Source organism: Portunus trituberculatus, chromosome 43 (genome assembly GCF_017591435.1).
Source record: "Portunus trituberculatus isolate SZX2019 chromosome 43, ASM1759143v1, whole genome shotgun sequence".
Taxonomy (NCBI): Eukaryota; Metazoa; Arthropoda; class Malacostraca; order Decapoda; family Portunidae; genus Portunus; species Portunus trituberculatus.
This window is the reverse complement of record NC_059297.1, coordinates 25,371,690-25,390,504: the sequence shown is the minus strand read 5'-3', so window position 1 is coordinate 25,390,504 and position 18,815 is coordinate 25,371,690. Positions and strand designations below refer to the sequence as shown.

The 18,815-nt window shown below is 40.9% G+C and overlaps 1 protein-coding gene and 1 long non-coding RNA gene across 3 annotated transcripts in view; both read left to right on the top strand.

Annotated features, from left to right (window-relative positions):
- Positions 1-786: 786 nt before the first annotated feature.
- LOC123518159 lies at positions 787-13,232 on the top strand. The gene is made up of 3 exons (XR_006678687.1): positions 787-1,072; positions 12,209-12,276; positions 12,893-13,232. It is a non-coding gene; the product is annotated as an uncharacterized LOC123518159 (long non-coding RNA).
- A 1,472-nt stretch (positions 13,233-14,704) lies between these two features.
- LOC123518198 (calpain-C-like) overlaps positions 14,705-18,815 on the top strand; it is a 76,139-nt gene continuing 72,028 nt past the window's right edge. Inside the window, exon 1 of one of the 2 annotated variants that reach the window (XM_045278900.1) lies at positions 14,705-14,866. The gene's annotated coding sequence lies outside the window, so the exon portion shown is untranslated. The remainder of the gene's footprint in view (positions 14,867-18,815) is intronic. The other variant, XM_045278899.1, reaches the window with a different exon arrangement.

Genomic DNA, 18,815 nt, shown 5'->3' with positions numbered 1-18,815 from the left:
TGCAACCTCACAAGAGCGCACTGCTGAGAGTGTTGGCTGAGGCAAGTTACTTATCCACTTTCTTAAACAGTGAAAAGAAAATTAGGTTTCATTTGACATTTACTAAAGTAATCTGTACATCTCTATCTGTAAAGCAAGTTTTGCATTTTACAGTTTGTCTAGTACTATTTTGTTCAGGAGAATGTCTTGAGTATTTGACACTAGATATGCAGATGTGCTTTAATATCTTTTTTTCCCTGCCATCTACCTTCATTCCTCATTTTGATGTCAACATCAAATTTTCAGTCTTTTTGTTCTCTCTCTCTCTCTCTCTCTCTCTCTCTCTCTCTCTCTCTCTCTCTCTCTCTCTCTCTCTCTCTCTCTCTCTCTCTCTCTCTCTCTCTCTCTCTCTCTCTCTCTCTCTCTCTCTCTCTCTCTCTCTCTCTCTCTCTCTCTCTCTCTCTCTCTCTCTCTCTCTCTGAGGACAGATTTATTCTCCCGTTGGAGTGTGTTGTAGCAAGGAGTCACTGGATTATTATTATTATTATTATTATTATTATTATTATTATTATTATTATTATTATTATTATTATTGTTGTTGTTGTTGTTGTTATTGTTATTACTGCTACTACTATTACTACTACTACTACTGCTGCTGCTGCTGCTGCTGCTGCTGCTGCTACTATTATCATCATTATCATTATTATTATTACTACTACTACTACTACTACTACTACTACTACTACTACTACTACTACTACTGTATTATAAGGACTGAAAGATCATGATCGTGTTGGCACTTGTGCACAGTGCAAGGCAGCACAGTAACACCAGGGTGGACTCCACAAAACTCATCGGTAGCGTTACGTTAATAACACAATCCCACAGCGAATGGCAGGTGTAATAGCAACACCTTATCGAGGCCCGAGGAGAGATTAGGGGAGGCTCAGTGAGGAATAGGCCTGTATCTTCCCTGAAAGCAAGCAGACAAGAGCTTGCTTACAGCAGGACACCAGTAGAGCCACGAGGACCAACCACTCCTGCATACTTGTTCATCTATTTACTATGGAAAGAAGCACCGCTGGAGGCACAGGTACATGCCGTCACTTGCCACCCGTTCTTTTAGTGCTGCCTTGATGTTCTTCTGATTTACCGCTTGACAAACAATTTTCCAGGGAGACGGACACACGCGAGATAATGAACAGTATTGCTGGCATACTTGTCTCTGTTTAAGTGAGTACTAAAGTTATCATAAATCTGTAATATAGTTAATTAGTGCCAACAATGACAGTGTGGTCCATGACACACTTAGGATAGGAACTATCGTTAAGGCTGGTTTTTTTTTTTTTTTACATTACAAGGGCACTGGCCAAGGGAAAACAAAGTGTTGGAAAAAAAAAATCCCGCTGGTTGCCAGGCCCTGTTGAGAGGAAAGTAGGAGAAAGAGAAAAAAACAAAAAATCTAAAAGGAGGGTCCAGTTAACGTAAGAGGTGTCTTGACACTCCTCTTTTGAAAGAGTTTAAGTCATAGGCAGGTGGAAATACAGACACAGGTAGAGAGTTCCAGAGTTTACCAGTGTAGGGAATGAAGGAGTGAAGATACTGGTTAACTCTTGCATTAGGAAGATGGACAGAATAGGGATGAGAAGAAGTAGAGAGTCTTGTGCAGCGAGGCCGCAGGAGGGGAAGGCATGCAGTTAGCAAGTTCAGAAGAGCAGACAGCATGAAAACAGCGGTAGAAGACAGATAAAGATGCAACATTGCGGCGGTGACTTAAAGAATCAAGACAGTCAGTTAGAGGAGAAGAGTTGATAAGACGAAAAGCTTTAGATTCCACCTTGTTTAGTAAAGCTGTGTGTGGATCCCCCAGACATGAGAGCCATACTCCATACACGGGCGGATAAGGCCCTTGTACAGAGCAAGCAGCTGGGAGGAGAGAAAAATGGACGAAGACGCCATAGGACACCTAACTTCTTGGAAGCTGATTTAGCAAGAGTAGAGATGTGAAATTTCCAGTTTAGATTTTTAGTGAAGGATAGACCGAGTGTGTTTAATGTAGAGGAGAGGGAAGTTGAGTGTTATTGAAGAAGAGAGGATAGTTGTCTGGAAGGTTATGTCGAGTAGATAGTTGTAGAAATTGAGTTTTTGAGGCATTGAACAAAACCAGGTTTTCTCTGCCCCAATCAGAAACAAGTGAAAGATCAGAAGTTAGGCGTCCTATAGCATCTCGCCTTGAGTCATTTAATTGTTGTTGGGTTGGGCGTCTGTTGAACGCTGTTGAATAATGCAAGGTGGTATCATCAGCATAGGAGTGGATAGGGCATTGAGTCAGATTTAGGAGATCATTGATGAATAATAGAAAGAGAGTGGGTGATAGGACAGAACCCTGTGGAACACCACTGTTGATAGTTTTAGGGAAGAACAGTGACCGTCTACTACAGCAGCAATAGAACGATCGGAAAGGAAACTGGAGATGAAGGTACAGAGAGAAGGATAGAATCCGTAGGAGGGTAGTTTAGAAATTAAAGATTTGTGCCAGACTCTATCGAAGGCTTTCGATATGTCAAGGCCGACAGCAAAGGTTTCACCGAAGTCCCTAAAGAGGATGACCAAGATTCAGTTAGGAAAGTAAGAAGATCACCAGTAGATCTGCCTTTACGGAAACCATACTGGCAATCAGAGAGAAGGTTGTGAGCTGATAGATGCCTCATTATCTTCCTATTAAGGATAGACTCAAAGGCTTTAGAAAGGCAGGAAATCAAAGCTATAGGGCGGTAGTTAGAAGGATTGGAGTGGTCACCTTTTTAGGGACAGGTTGAATGTGAGCAAACTTCCAGCAAGAAGGATAAATAGAAGTAGAGACACAGATGAAAGAGTTTGACCAGGCAGTGAGCGAGTTCGGAAGCACAGTTTTGAGAACAACAGGAGGGACTCCATCCGGACCGTAAGCCTTCCGAGAATCAAGGCCAGAGAGGGCCAGGAAAACGTCTTTATAAAGAATTTTAATTTTAGGGATGAAGTAGTCAGAGGGTGGAGGAGTAGGAGGAATATGCCCAGAATCATCCAAAGTTGAGTTGGTAGCAAAGGTTTGAGCGAAGAGTTCAGCTTTAGAAAAAGAAGAGACAGCTGTAGAGCCATCTGGATGAAGTAAAGGAGGGAAAGACGAAGAAGTAAAGTTGTTAGAGATATTATTGGCTAGATGCCAGAAATCTCGAGAGGAGTTAGAATTGGAAAGACTTTGACATTTTCTATTGATGAAAGAGTTTTTAGTAAGTTGGAGAATAGATTTGGCATGATTACGGGCAGAAATATATAGGGCATGAGTTTCAGCAGTTGGATGGCTACGGAACCGTTTGTGAGCCGCCTCTCTATCATTGACAGCACGAGAACAAGCAGAGTTAAACCAAGGCTTTTTAGCTTTAGGGTTAGAGAAAGTATGAGGAATGTATAGCTCCATGCCAGAGATAATCACCTCTGTTATGCGCTCGGCACAAAGAGAAGGATCTCTGACATGAAAACAATAATCATCCCAAGGAAATCAGAATAGTACTGCCTTAGTTCCTCCCACTTAGCAGAGTTAAAATGCCAGAAGCACCTCCGCTTAGGCGGGTCCTGAGGCTGCACTGGAGTGATAGAACAGGTAACGGAAATTAGATTGTGGTCGGAGGAGCCCAACGGAGAGGAAAGTTTAACAGAGTAAGCAGAAGGGTTGGAGGTTAGGAAAAGATCAAGAATGTTGGGCGTGTCTCCAAGGCGGTCAGGAATACGGGTAGGGAACTGCACTAGCTGCTCTAGGTCATGAAGGATAGCAAAGTTGAAGGTTTGTTCACCAGGTTGGTCAGTGAAAGAAGATGAAAGCCAAAGCTGGTGGTGAACATTGAAATCCCTAAAATGGAGATCTCAGCAAAAGGAAAGTGAGATAAGATGTGCTCCACCTTGGAAGTCAAATAGTCAAAGAATTTTACATAGTCAGAGGAATTAGGTGAGAGGTATACAGCACAGATGAATTTAGTTAGAGAGTGACATTGAAGTCTTAGCCAGATGGTAGAAAATTCTGAAGATTCAAGATTGTGGGCACGAGAGCAAGTGGTGTCGTTACGCACGTATGCGCAACATCCAGCTTTGGATTGAAAATGAGGATAGAGCAAGTAGGAGGGAACAGAAAAGGGGCTGCTGTCAGTAGTCACAGACAACTGTGTTTCGGTTAGGAAGAGAAGATGAGGTTTAGTAGAGGAGAGGTGGTGTTCCACAGATTGAAAATTAGAACGAAGGCCACGAATGTTGCAGAAATTGATAGTGAAAGTATTAGATGAAGTGTCAAGACACCCAAGGTCGACAGCAGAGGGCAGTCCGACCTGGGGACATTTATGGTCCCCTCCCCAGAGGGGGACTCCGAGGCAGGGCGTGGTGAAGCCATTATTAAATTTTGATTTGAAGAGAGTGTAAAAGTGTAAGGTGTTGTAGTGTAGTGTAGGAAGTAGTAGAAGTTGTCTTTAGAGGGCAGGCTGCAGCTGCTCAATTGTATAAATGAGACCACAAAGGGAACTGGGAAGAGAGGACACGGGGAATCACTCAGTCTGCAGCACTGCCTACATCCCCGTAAGTACCTCTCCTGGAGTATTCCACCGGGCGGCAGGTGACTTCTGCCTACTCTATAATGCAAGTCGTTAGAAGTAGTACTGTTGTAGGTTATTATGAACATGTTTTTTGGGTGCATTTTGTGTGTTTTCAGTGTGTTTTAGGCCTTTTAGGTATATTTTACATAACTTGAGTATGTGAATTGAGATGTGTTTCAGTATTTGCATGTTTTAAGTGTGTTTTGGGAGCATTTTGAAGGGTTGTGTGGTGTTTTGAGTGTTTTTTGAATAATTTTGAGTGTTTTAAGCTGTGTGGGTGTGTTGGGAATCTTTTGGATGTGTATGGGGGTGATTTGGGTGTATGTTGTGTGTTTTTAGTGAGTTTTAGGTGTTTGGGAGGATTTTTGGGGGGTTGCATGGCTTTTTTGAGTGTGGTAGGGATGATATTGAGTGTTGTAAGTGGTTTGGGTGTGTGGGGATGATTTTGGAGTTTTAGGTGTGCCTTGGTGCATTTTGAGGTGTTGCATGGTGTTTTCAATGTTTTATATTACTTTTGATTGTTTTAAATGGTCTGTGTGTGTGGGGGGGGGGTGATTTGGGCGTACACTCAACCCTCGATTTGCCGGACTAAAAGGGGGGAAGGCTTGTCCGGGAATGGCAAATGTCCGGCAATGGAAAATGTCCGGGGGTCTACCCCCTTGCCGGACTTTACCCTATACAGGTTGAACCCCGCTTTAACGGCACGCGATTTACCGGAATCCCGTGTTTAACGGCAAAAATTTCCGGTGGGAACATAGTGTTGTCTTTAACGGCATTTCGGCACCTGCACCAGCTGTACCAGGAAGTTGGAAAATAAATCAGACGTTTTTTGTTCAGAAAAACAAAACTGAGGGAGAAGAAAGAGACTTTGCACCAGATGTGGAAGACAAGAGAAAGAAAAATAAAAGAAAGGCAGGATCAGGAAGAATAGAAGTAACAGGAGGTGCCGAGGCAAAGGCAAAACCTCCGACGACCATCATCATCATCATCATCTCACCACGTGGGGCCGTAACACATGCCAATGCCGCCGACACACATCTGTACTGTTTTTTTTATTAGCATTTACCTTACTGTAGATATATTGATGGTAGATATCTGATCACTTGTGTGCCAAATCAAGTGGTCTTTCATATGCTTTCAGTTGCATCACCCTTTCCCGACACAGCAAATTTAACTGCATAATTTTCTAACTTTCCTCTAGCTTTTTTATGTCCGAAACTGTCTGTTTTTCACCCCATACAGCTCGCAGACTTGGGCAACACTCATTCCTCCATCTATTTTACGTAAAAGTTCCAGTTTTTGCGACACAGAAAGGTGCACAGGTTTAGCTGTACGCTTGGTTACTTTCTTTGGTGGGTTTTTGGGTGGCATCGTTGTGAAGAAGAGGTGTATCCACGACAAGCACGTAAGCACAACACTCGTGTGACGCGGCAGACTTGTTTACAGTCCAGTACTAGACGTGTATGTCCGCCCGCGCTGCCATCTATAGTGCCCGATTTGCGAACTTTGTCTGGTGCGGTAGTTTGAAATCGACTTGTCCCGGACTTTTTTTTTTTTTTTTTTTTTTTCCCACAGACTCTTGTCCGGCAAATCCGAAATCCGGCAAATGGAGGTCCGGCAAATCGAGGGTTGAGTGTATAGTGATGTTTCTAGAGAGTGTTGTATGTGTTTTGGTGCCTTTTGAGTTGTTGTTTGGTTTTATGAGTGTGTTTTGGGTTAGTTTTGAGAGTTGTAAGTGGTTTGTGTGTGTATTTGGTTCAGGGTGATTTTAGCGTATACTGGATATTTCTAGTGAGTTTTAGGTGTATTGGGGGACATTTTGAGGTGTTTTGCATGGTGTTTTGAGTGTGTTTTGGGTTTGTTTTGAGTGTTTTAATATATATATATATATATATATATATATATATATATATATATATATATATATATATATATATATATATTGTGACGTCATATATCTGCCAATCAGAGCACAAAGAAATGATGGTGATATGGCAACACTAAATCTGTGCCTGCTATTGACCAGTATGAACAAACTTTTTATATATTATTCGTGCAATTTCTTTGAATAATGGATACAGGCCTGCCTGCAGTACACATGATTGTATTATACTCTACTTCGTTCAGCTGTAGGCAAGGATTCCTACATAATATTAATGATAACATTCTTGTAAATATGCACTATTATAGTGTATTATTTGTGATTTGTAACTCATGCGTATCTACCATCTGTATTCATATGGAACCGTTAAGCTCTACCCAGTACCCAGTAGCAGGGTCTATTAGTATTTACTATTTAACCCTGCCCAGTAGTACCGAGCAAGGCATCACGAGTGGCCCGAGGCGCGGCTGTCCCTCTTCCCCCAGGACCCACTCAGCTCCCTCGACGTCTGACGTACTGTACCTGTTGACCCCCCGCCGCGGCCCATAGCAGAGGATAGGAGGGGAGGGATCAGCCACGCCCCTGCCGCTACTATACTGTCCTTGACCCCTCCTTTCTCCGTCTTGTCCTCTTCCAGTTCGTTTTTTTTTTTCTTTCTTTTCTTTCTTCATCCTTTTCTTCATGTTGTTGTTGTTGTTGTTGTTTTCTTTTTATTATAATTATTATGATTATTATTAGTCGTCTGATTGCTTTTTGCTATAGCCTTTCACTATTCTTGTGTTATATCAATTCTTGTTACTATCATTATCGTTACTACTACTACTACTACTACTACTACTACGATTATAATTATTATCATCATCATCATCATTATCATTATTATTATTATCATCATTATCATTATCATTATTATATCATCATCATTATTATTATTAGTAGTAGTAGTATCATTATTATTGTTATTATTAGTTATTATTATTATTATTATTATTATTATTATTATTATTATTATTATTATTATTATTATTATTACTGTTACTGTTGCAGTTATCATTGTCGTTGCTGTCCACAATATAGTTATGACAACACTACAACAGCTAATGGCCTCAATGAAGGTGTTCTGAAGCAATATGTTTCCCGGCACATAATATGTCTCTGGTACATAATGGAAAGAATACACGCACACCAACCGAAATGGTCGAATGAGAGACAAATATCTACCTCTAAACAATAAGCAAAAACAGACATGGATCGATAAAAGCGACAACAAACGAATTATTCTTAGCTAGAAATCCCAAATGACAAGGTAGGGCCAGAAGTAACAGGTTTGTGAGAAGTAATGGGTTCAAGCTCGATAAGGTTAGATTAAGAAAAAAAAAGATAGGAACTGGTTCTAGAAATAATAATAATGATAAGTAGATAAATAAATAACACGATGGAGGATGACTAAGATAGACTCAGGTAGCATATTATTAGTACAGAATTAATAAGGAACCTAAAGAGAGAAGATTAGGAAAAAAAATGGATACGAGTGAAAGGCGGACAAAGGTATGTATATATTTATGCATAATACAGGGACTACCATATGTGCATCTATCGAATTACTGACTTGTTATACTTTTCCTTATGTTTTCATTCTCATACCAAACTCACACAGCCTCCTCTTCCTTTGACTTCACACCAACTAAGAGGGGAAGGGGCTGAGAAAGGTACTATAGAGGAGAAACAATAGATGCGTGACAACATGAGCAGGTAGTTTCAGGAACACTATAATACCTTCTATAGACTCAACCACCCTCTGTGTAGCCTTTTCTCTTCGACCTAAGACAAACACAGGGGCGATAAGGGAGGGAAGGCGGTACGGAGGCGGAAAGAGAGGGGTGGGGTTGTGAAAGTGACACACACACACACACACACAGAGAGAGAGAGAGAGAGAGGTAGTGAAAGTACTCGCGAAGATGTTGATAAAGGAAGAACAAGTATTCTTTGTCTCGTACACAAAACCTAATAGTTAATTAAATAGAAAGCAGTTCTGCGTACGTTGGTTTGCAGAGGAGACGCGATGTTTATAAGATGACAACAGCTATTCACAACTTACGGTACAGCAAACACGATGGATAAAACGCAAACAAATTTCTATACCCACTGATGATAGGGGTGGAAAAAGACAGGTGGGTGGCGTGCGTACATACGAGAGGAGATGTGTATGTGGAAGGGGAATGCGGTAGTGGTAGGATGCGAAGCCGAGAAGAAAATAAGTAGCAGTGATTCGTGATGAGAGGAAGAGGTGAAGAAGAAGGTGTGATGAGCGCGAGAACAAGCAGGTGGCAAGCGTGAGGAAGCAGAGAGGAAGGAGTTGTAGATTAGCGTGCTCTTAGGGGGTGGTTTGGTTGGGGGAACCAGGAACGTGCAGCCTCTTGTTGACTCGACGTGCCTAGCCTAGCGGGATGCAGTCTGGGAAGTGACGAATGCGTGGTTTGTGATCATGTGGTCCATTGTGCTACCTACTACTACTACTACTACTACTACTACTACTACTACTACTTGGAAGCAATTGTGTGAAAGGCACCTTGAGTCACTTCTTAACACTACTCGTTTTGTTAATTGGCTTCTGCTCTTCCTGGTAGTAGCATGTATTGTTCAAGAGGTGATTTTCTTTTTTGTAACACCCGTTCATATCTAGCCATAGTATGAGTATATGGTGGTCTTTATCACTGCTTTTGTTACTGTTACTCGTTCTTATCTTCGTGGGGTTGTAAACCAGTCATCGTCGGCCTCCTCCTCCTCCTCCTCCTCCTCCTCCTCCTCCTCCTCCTCCTCCTCCTCCTCCTCCTCCTCCTCCTCCTCCTCCTACTACTACTACTACTACTACTACTACTACTTCTACTAAACATCAATAACAACAACAACAACAACAACAACCATAAATCCATCATCATCATCATATGTAACAGCAATAAAAGCTATATCGATCAAATCAGACCAAATGGATTTCACTGATTGGTTTCTTGCAATATTGCTGGTGCTGTCGATCACAACGAGGATGGCGATGGCAATGATGATAATGAAAATATAATACATTTCTTGATTACTTGGACGGAGGAGGAGGGAAGGGGGAAGGAGGAAGGAGGAGGAAAGGCTGAGTGAGGAAAGGTGTGGAGAGGATAGGCCAAGGTTCAACGACATTCCTAAAGAGAAGACTGCGAGAGAAAGGACAAGTGAAAGGCCCAAGCCATCATGTTGCATACCATCACCACTACCACCATCACTACCAGTACCATCACGGCCTCGCCCTCCGCTCCGAGAGAGAGAGGGAGAGAGTCCTACTAGCGTATTAGTAATTATACTCAAGCTTTGTATAAGATAATAAACGCATTTCTCTGCGTACTGCGAAGCTTAATTTTCTGTTCACGTACACATGATGAGCTTGAGATCAGGTTTAGATGTAGCGTGATTGGTCGAGTCCAATGATTTCCAGCGCAGAGAAACGTCTGGCAGCTCGCCACACCGCACTGCCAGACACACTTGAGATGCCAAACATACTTCGGGAGCTTTTACTGGGAGTGTTGTCTCATGTTATTCATTCCTCCTCATAACCTTTACAATTAAAGGTAACCATGCAGGACTACTGAATCCATTATTGCAATACATTTTTTTAGCATTTTTCTTTCGAGTATTATAGAAAATGAATACACTTATAAACCTCCAAAGTAATCTCGCTACTTTTTAAGCATGCCTTCAACTTTCTAGCGTTAACTAGGCCTAAGCGAAGGCATAGTGGGGGAAAGTACTTGTAGCTAAAATATGTAGGTAAATACGAAAGGTGTAACATCTGAATGGAGACTACGGGAGTAATGGTGATAATGGTGATGGTGGTGACGATGGTGGTAGTGATGCACACTCAAAATCCTGTTACCTTATTTGACACCGATTTTTGTTTTCCTTTAACTCAATGATGGATACATAGACAAAAAGACAGAAGGTTAAATAAACAGTCTTTTAACTCATACATTTTACGTTCATTATAGATGTTATAAATCACTATAGATCGTGGTAGATGCAATGATAGACAAAGACAGACATTAAGATTGATAAATAGTAGATAAATAGATAGATAGATAGATAGTAGATGGATACAACAATATTCATAGGATGGAAAGTACATATGTGTGGTTCCCATCAGTCACTCATGCATGATGGTCGTGTGTGCAGCCTCGTGCGTGCTAACAAGACTTCTGTATGTGACTTTTCAAAACTCTAAATCGAAGAGGAATAGGTGGGACAGAGAGAGAGAGAGAGAGAGAGAGAGAGTTCATAAAAGAGAAGTCAATTATGGAGATGAAATTATTCAGAGTAAGAAAACAAGCTGTATAAAAGATATAGAGGTAATATGAGTAAGGAAACTGATAAAAATATAATTAACATATATTCTTGTCTTTCTTTCTTTCTCCTTCTCCTTCTCTATCTCATCTTTTTTTGAATACGTATTTCTTTTTCTTTTAAGAGGAGCGGTTTGCACATGGAAAAAAAATAATAAAATAGAAAATAATAAAAACCTGATTGACTGGACCACAAAAGATTACGTAGTTGAAGGAATCAAGGAACAGGCGAAGAATAATATTATTTTCGTTCAAGTTTGCCGGCAGAAATTTAGATTGTAAATTAGTACCCTCGTATAAGTTTTCCTGTACTTTTATTTCGTGTTTCCTTCTCGCCGTCTCTCTCTCTCTCTCTCTCTCTCTCTCTCTCTCTCTCTCTGGTGAACTCAATCCACTACCTACTCTTATGCTAATGACTGTCACTGCAGCATTTTTCCGCGTGGGCAAGTCGTTAATTTCAAACAGGAATGAAGTGACACGCGGAGAGGTGACACAGAACGACTAACATATGATCTTTCTATAAGTATCGATTAATGGAGGACAGAGGACGCGTTGTATTTATTCTCCAGCAGGCATCGTATAAGGTGAGTTACAGTGACAGACGAAGTGTAAGTGCGGGGCGTGTGAAATGGGAACACTCAATCGCTTCAAAGTCTACGTGCAGTATTCATTTTTACGTTTTCTGTTTCTCATTTCTTTATTTTCATACTTTTTTTTTTGTTTACTTATGTTCATGTGTGCAATTGTGTTTGTTTGGTTGTTTAGTTGTCTGTTTGCCTGTCTGTTTGTTTTGTCTATCTATTTATCTATCTATTTGTTCTTCCGATTAATTACCTACGTATCTAATTCACTGCATATCTATCTATCTATCTATTCATCTGCCTATATATCTACATGCCTATCTATCTATCTATCTATCTATCTATCAACCTATTTATCTGTCTATTTATGTATCTGTCTACCTACATATCTACCTACTTACCCACTAACGTACCTGTTTATTTATCTGACTATCTTTCCATCTACCTACCTATTTATCTATCTTTCTATTCTATCGACTTCCTGTCAGTCCACATCTTATCCATCTCTCTCTCTCTCTCTCTCTCTCTCTCTCTCTCTCTCTCTCTCTCTCTCTCTCTCTCTCTCTCTCTCTCTCTCTCTCTCTCTCTCTCCATGTATCAGTAACAATGAGGTGTCCTAATTAAGCACGGCTCCATACCCTCCCCGAGCCAGGCTATCTATACAAAGCTACACGATTTACATACCCACCACGTAAAGCTTTTTTTTTTTTTTTTTCATTTTCTCTTCCCGCGGCGTGTCTCTCTCATGGTGAATGTTTCGTCCGCCAACAGAAGAAGAGGAGGAGGAAGTGGAGGAGCAAGGGGCAAGGTTAAGATGGGTGAGCGCTCGCCAAACTAAGGTACGGAATCCTTTAGGGTAATGTTACATAAAGTGGGCGGTTTTAGGTCGATTCAGTGCAGGCGGTTGATTACAGTAAATGTGTACGTACCTAGTGTGTGTGTGTGTGTGTGTGTGTGTGTGTGTGTGTGTGTGTGTGTGTGTGTGTTTCAGTTTACATCTATAGTAGTTGTGCACATGGTTATGAATAGAGTAATGAATAATGTGTTTTAGAGTGTCATATAAAGTATACCTATTTATTTACATTATACTTATATTCATCATCATTATATTTACTTACGTGTAGTTGCGTATCTGGATGCATAGATTAGAGCTGTAAATAACTATAACTCAACTAATGGACGATATTTTCTGAGAATAGAGTATGGACGAAAATAGTTAACTTACTCTTCTATTTCGTTTACATGTGTTTATTCTAATCTTTATCAGTTTTCTGTGTGTTGCTGCAATATCTTTTTTCATGTAAGAGGGGAAAGCCATTCAAGGGCAACAAAAACCCTTCAAACAAAAAGGCCCAAGATCAAGAGAGTTTCCCAAAAGAATGTGATAAATAAAACCTGTCTTGTTCTCTCTATCCAACATGACTAGCAATGCATACAACCTTTACTCCCGCACAGTATCGAACATGAAGCCGAGCAGTTAATAGGACAACCATAATACCTGCTGGAGTGATGTCACAGGGTTGCACGAGTGAAGCCAAGCCCTGCGCAACCCATCCCTCCCTCAATGTGTCGCTCCTAATTGGGCTAGTGTGGAGTGTTCTGAGGGCGCTGCTGCCAAGATCAACGCCCGGAATTTAAATGAAGCTTAATATGTCCTTGTACCACCATTGGCTTTCCTGTTCAAGTTCGAAGAGCCTTGGGTAAGCTGATGTATAATCTAGCCCTTATAAACATGACTAGATTATACATGTATAATCTAGTCATGTTGGCAAGTAATTTTCTTTTGACTAAATTCTACTTCCTCATCCCTATTGCTTTTATTTATTATTTTTTTTAATTCCTGCCTCCCTATTTCTACGTCTTAACGGCAATATATATATATATATATATATATATATATATATATATATATATATATATATATATATATATATATATATATATATATATATATATATATATATATATATATATTTCTCAGCTGTATCCTTTCAACGCCTGCTTTTCATTTCCTCTTTTTCCTCTCTTAATTTTTACTCTGAAATTCTACTCGTTAACTGTATGATTATTTTTTTCCTCGTAATTTCTTCCACTCAATGCCTACCTTATATTTCCTTTTCCTTTTCTTTTTAATTCCTATCTTTCAAAATCCTGTTTGTTTCCTCTCACCCATTTCTTCTCAATTCCGGCCTCCTAACTCCTCTCCTCCTCCTATTGACTCCTGCCTCCCAACTCTTATCGCAAAAAAAGAAAAACTGCAATTAAGAAAACCGTATATCTAATTGGTATCTATTTACATGACGTGTTTAAAACCTCAAGAAAAAAAAAGTCTTAAATTATGCATGATTTAGACAAAGATGAAGCCAAATTACAATTTGGCTTCGATGACTCGAATCTATTTATTTGTTTATTTACCTACTTTTTACTTATTAATTTTAAGTTATTAAAAACAACAACCAATCTATTTCATACTATCGTTTTTCCAGTGCAATAGAATATTTAGGAAAGTTCTTTGTATATTTAATTTTGAGAGAGAGAGAGAGAGAGAGAGAGAGAGAGAGAGAGAGTGTGTGTGTGTGTGTGTGTGTGCTTATGTGCACACGCCTCAGCAGGTGTCCTCCCCGCCGGCCACAGGTCATCCTAACCGAAAGCTTTCTTAGCAGTACTCTCTCTCTCTCTCTCTCTCTCTCTCTCTCTCTCTCTCTCTCTCTTTGCCTACAAGTGTTTTTAAAGGAAGCACTGTATCTTATTGTCAGTGAAGAATGGAGATATGACAAAGTAGTCTTGTGGGAATGACAAAAGTATGTAGTGCTTTCACTTGTCTAGATAAAAAATGTCTTTATTTATACTTTTTTTATTGTATTCCTCATGATAACAATTAGGATTAGGTAAGATAAAATACTATACAAGACTTCTATTGTTGTCTTTCGATCTTATAATTATGATGTAATAGTAATATTCGACATCTTTGTCAGAAGTACGAAGGTTTCGTTGCATCACAAATCATCGTAATTATGTAACTTATTCAAGATGGTAAAACAATAATGTCATTAGAGTGCAGTCCCAGATAGATGTCCTTGCCTGGATAATGCGGTAAGTAGCTACGTACACATTTTTGCAATTCTTGATGTGAAAGTCCGTACCATCATCATCCCCCTTCTCTCTTTTACTCCTCTAGGTACTATTGCATGCCACAAGGACATGGTGGAGGTCCAGTACGATATGTTTTCCCGATCCAGCAGGCGGGAGAAGTGCGGCTCCCGAGGTAGAGGCACCCACGAGTAGTGTCACCTGTCTTCCCGTTGTGTGTATATGTGCGTGGCAGCGTTTGTGTTGTGCCGTGACTGTTACTCTCCCCATTGAACAGTTCGTGGGCATTACCAGTTAGTGTGAGTGTAAACACGTACCTTGGGGCTAAGCATTTTAAAGGTAAGTACACGTTTGGAAAGAAAGCGATTGTGTTTAAAGGGTTTAATTGAAGATATAAGTTTCAGATGTATGTTTTTCTTCGTGTGTGTGTGTGTGTGTGTGTGTGGGAGAGGCAGGCGAGGGTGTAACAACCTTGGCTGAGTCTTACCACGGACTTAATGTTTACCTGCAGGCTTCACCTAACGGGATGGGCTGTTCATTGAGTAGTGGTTGTGAAGTAAGGTGATTTAAACGCCATATTAAGAACGAAACCACATATGCACTTACCCCCTCGCGCGGTACTTTACGAGCACCTTAACGAAGCAAATTTGTGTCTACCGCGCTAAGTAAATGCATGAAGTTTGTATCCTCGTTGCGTTGGTTTAGTGAGGTTTGTTATTGTTATCTCTGTTTTGTGTGACGTCAGAGCAGCTTATCCGACCGTAGTGAAAAGGAAAGGTGCAGTATTTCAGTGTGCCTTGAGACCAGCATACCGTACATCTTGAAAATAGTTAAAAGAAATCAAATAACAACGATATGTTTCTATTCCTGTTAAAAGTACAAGTGAATACGTGAGTAACTAGGTACACTGTTAGTATTTGTATATTGAGGTGTTTAGGGAGTTGAAAGATACCTAGTCCTTTACAAAGATATTAATTTTAATGAAACAGGGTAGATATTTTCCTTGTCTTATTGCGCAGGAATGAGAGAAAAGTGTGAAGCAGGTGTGTTGACGGCATTTCCTCTCAACATACCAGCAGCAGACCCGATGCCTCATAAAAAAGAAAAATAGAAAAAGAAAATCATAAGAGAACAATAAATGAACCTAACAACGATAACCCTTCCCTTTCGTTACAGGCTCGTATTCCCAAACACTCCTGTCCGTCACCTCCACTATTTCAAAAGGCTTTATCTAAATTTACACCAGTTTTTAAGGTGTTCTTGCACTTCTAGAGGCAGATGGCAAGATTTGTACATTATTGACTGGAGAAACATTCTTGAAAACCCCGCTAATCATCTCTGTGGCCTTTGAAAATAGTCGTGGTGAAAGACCAAAGCGTTTCTGAATATGAGCAACAGTACGAAAGGAAGGGAGAGGTGTGAGACTGGTATGCGTTAGTGTTGGCGGTATTTCCGTACGGCGGTGATAGTAGTAGCGAGGAGCGGCGGTAAAGCGGGGAGCCAACCTTTAAAGAGTCCCTGAGCCGCTACCAGGGCGCAGCAGAGGCCAGAGGAATACTTGCGTAGAAAGTGCGGCGCTGGAGGCGGTGGGAGTGGTGGCGGCGGCTGATGGTGGCAGTGATGTAGCGGCGGAATGGTGGTGAGGTAATAGTACGTGGTGGTAATGGTGGTGGTGATAGTGGCTCAGGGTATATGATGGGTGGTAGTGATGAGGGGGATGTGGTTTTATGGTGAGTTTGTCTGTGGTGGTGGTGGTGGTGGTGGTGAGGGATCATATGAAGTCAAGTCACCTCAGCTACCTTCGGGATGGGTAAGATGAGGTTGGATAGGGTCAGGTTACGCCTAGTCAGGTTTGAATGCGTGTAGATGAGTTTAGGTGAGACTACGGTAGGTCAGCTTAGAAGAAAAATATGGTAGGTATGGTTTGAAATTTGATTGCGTTGAGTTGCTTAGATTAGAGGTTAGGTTAGGTTAAGAAAAATTATGGTAGGTAAGGTTTAAATGCGTTAGGTGATGTTAGGTTAGGTTACAAGACGTTAGTTTAGGAAAATATTATGGTAGGTAAAGGTTAAATACATTAGATCAGCTTAGATGATGCACGTTTAGGTTAAGTTAGTTTTGAAAAGATGATTTTACCTATTGACTCAACCTAACCTATCCTATGACAGAGGGTAGTGGTTCAAATAGGTTTGATTAGAATAGATATACATTAAAATAAGTATAGAAACTTTTTTAATCTCCAGTCTCCCCTTGTTTTAAGCTCATTGACCTAACTTAACCTAACCTAACCTAACCTATTCTATCTTATCCTATGGTGGAGGGTTGTGGTTAAATTATGTTAAGATAGCCTGTGTAGTGATGGTAATAGATGGTGGTTGAGAATATAACGATGGCCAGTATATGCTTGTGGTTATTTTTTGGTGCGTGGTGTGACTGCAATATCCTGCTTTTTGTGTGAGGAGCATCCTTGGCTGAGGCGTTGGTTAATGGTTGTTGCAAATTAAGGTGTTGGTGGCCCAGGCAGTAGGTTTGTGTGCTGATGATGAAGGTGGTGGTGGTAGTGGGGGTGGTGACGTCCTGGTGCATGTTTGGTAATATGGTAGTTCTCATTTCGCTCGAGATAATATTTTTTGTTGTATAGATGTTGATAAAGGCACAGAATACTGCCTCACCCACCATACCTGTTCCTCTTCTCTCTTTCTGACTCTGAAAAAAAAGGTTATATATAAACATTAACTTTTTTCCAAGCAGTAACCGTTCAACCATTCATTATACTAGTAAATTAAAGATGGTAGAAGAGAGCTCCCATATTAGGGTCTGATTGAAGGTCCACCAGATTGAGTCCGTGCAAAGAAGGATGAAAATCGTACGAGGGATGCGTAGTAACCCTTGCGAGAGGCGACAAAAGCCTTGAGATTTACATTCGTCAGTGAGGAGTAGAATAAGAGAAGATTTATTCAAGATAGTACTGAAGTGGCATGCGTGGTAGAACAAGGACAAGATCTTCACGGTTATTGTTCCAGATAAGGTAAGGAGTAACGAGCTAGATTTAAAAAGTAGATTATGAAGATTCTGGATTTCATGTGCGTGTTGTGTGTAGAATTGACTCGGTATTCAGGTTGTTAGTGGAGTCAGTAAGGAGTGTTAAGAGAAGGTTATGGAAATGTATAGATGGGAATGGTATTTGTTTCATAAAAGGGCTCTTACAGTGACGTGTTGTAGCTTCCTTTGTTGTTATGAGTGCCTTCGTCGTATAATGTTTGTTAGTTTGCGTTAAAGCTTCCTAAAGCAACGTCCCGCATATACTGATATCAGTGTGTGTGTGTGTGTGTGTTGCCAACAAGGACTTGTATCTCTTGGTTCAGGATTAGCTGTACCACGCACCCAAACTGACCTTGGGCAAACTCGCAAAGAAGAGGAGGAGGAAGAAAAGGAAGAAGAAAAAAAAAATACAGCGAGACATCTTAAGTTACATCATTATAGTAGTAGTAGTAGTAGTAGTAGTAGTAGGAGGAGGAGGAGGAGGAGGAGGAGGAGGAGGAGGAGGAGGAGGAGGAGGAGTAGGAGTAGGTAAAGTAGTAGTAGCAGCAATAATAGCCTTCCTTAGTAGTTAGTAATGGGAGAGAGCTTCACCAAACAAACAGTAGCTCATAAGATAGCGGGAACACTGAATGGTACGCACCGGGCTTTGCAGCAACAATGGGGTGGCGGTGGTAGCGGCGGCGGCAGTGGAGCACGAGGGCGGAGTTGAGATTACACTTACTGTGACCTTATTACCGAGGGTGCGTATTGCCTCTCAAGAACAAGACGACAAAGAAACGATCCTGTCCCAATCTCCTCTTATTACTATGATATTCTTGGGGAATGAGTACTGTCCTCATGTACGTTTGTGTCCCTCGAGGCAGCTTCACCACTGTGGTTAGCTGGAGACATATGCTCTCTGTGGAGGTTACGGGCATAGGTTGTTCACGTCTGCAGTTCAGTGACTCTGATATCTGATCCGGGCGGCGGTGGTGAAGCGGCGGAGGACATGACCGTCAAGGGGACACACCCGCCCTTGTAAGTGGTGGTGGTGGTGGTGGTGGTAATAGGGGTAGTGGTTGATGAAGGTGGGAGAGAGAGAGAGAGAGAGAGAGAGAGAGAGAGAGAGAGAGAGAGAGAGAGAGAGTCACCTACGAATAATCAAAGAGAGTGGGTGATAAAATTGTACTTTGGCATATTACCTAACTTCTAATGTAGCAGCAAGAAAACGCCAAGTGCAAAAGAAGAATGAAAGAGCTAAATGGTA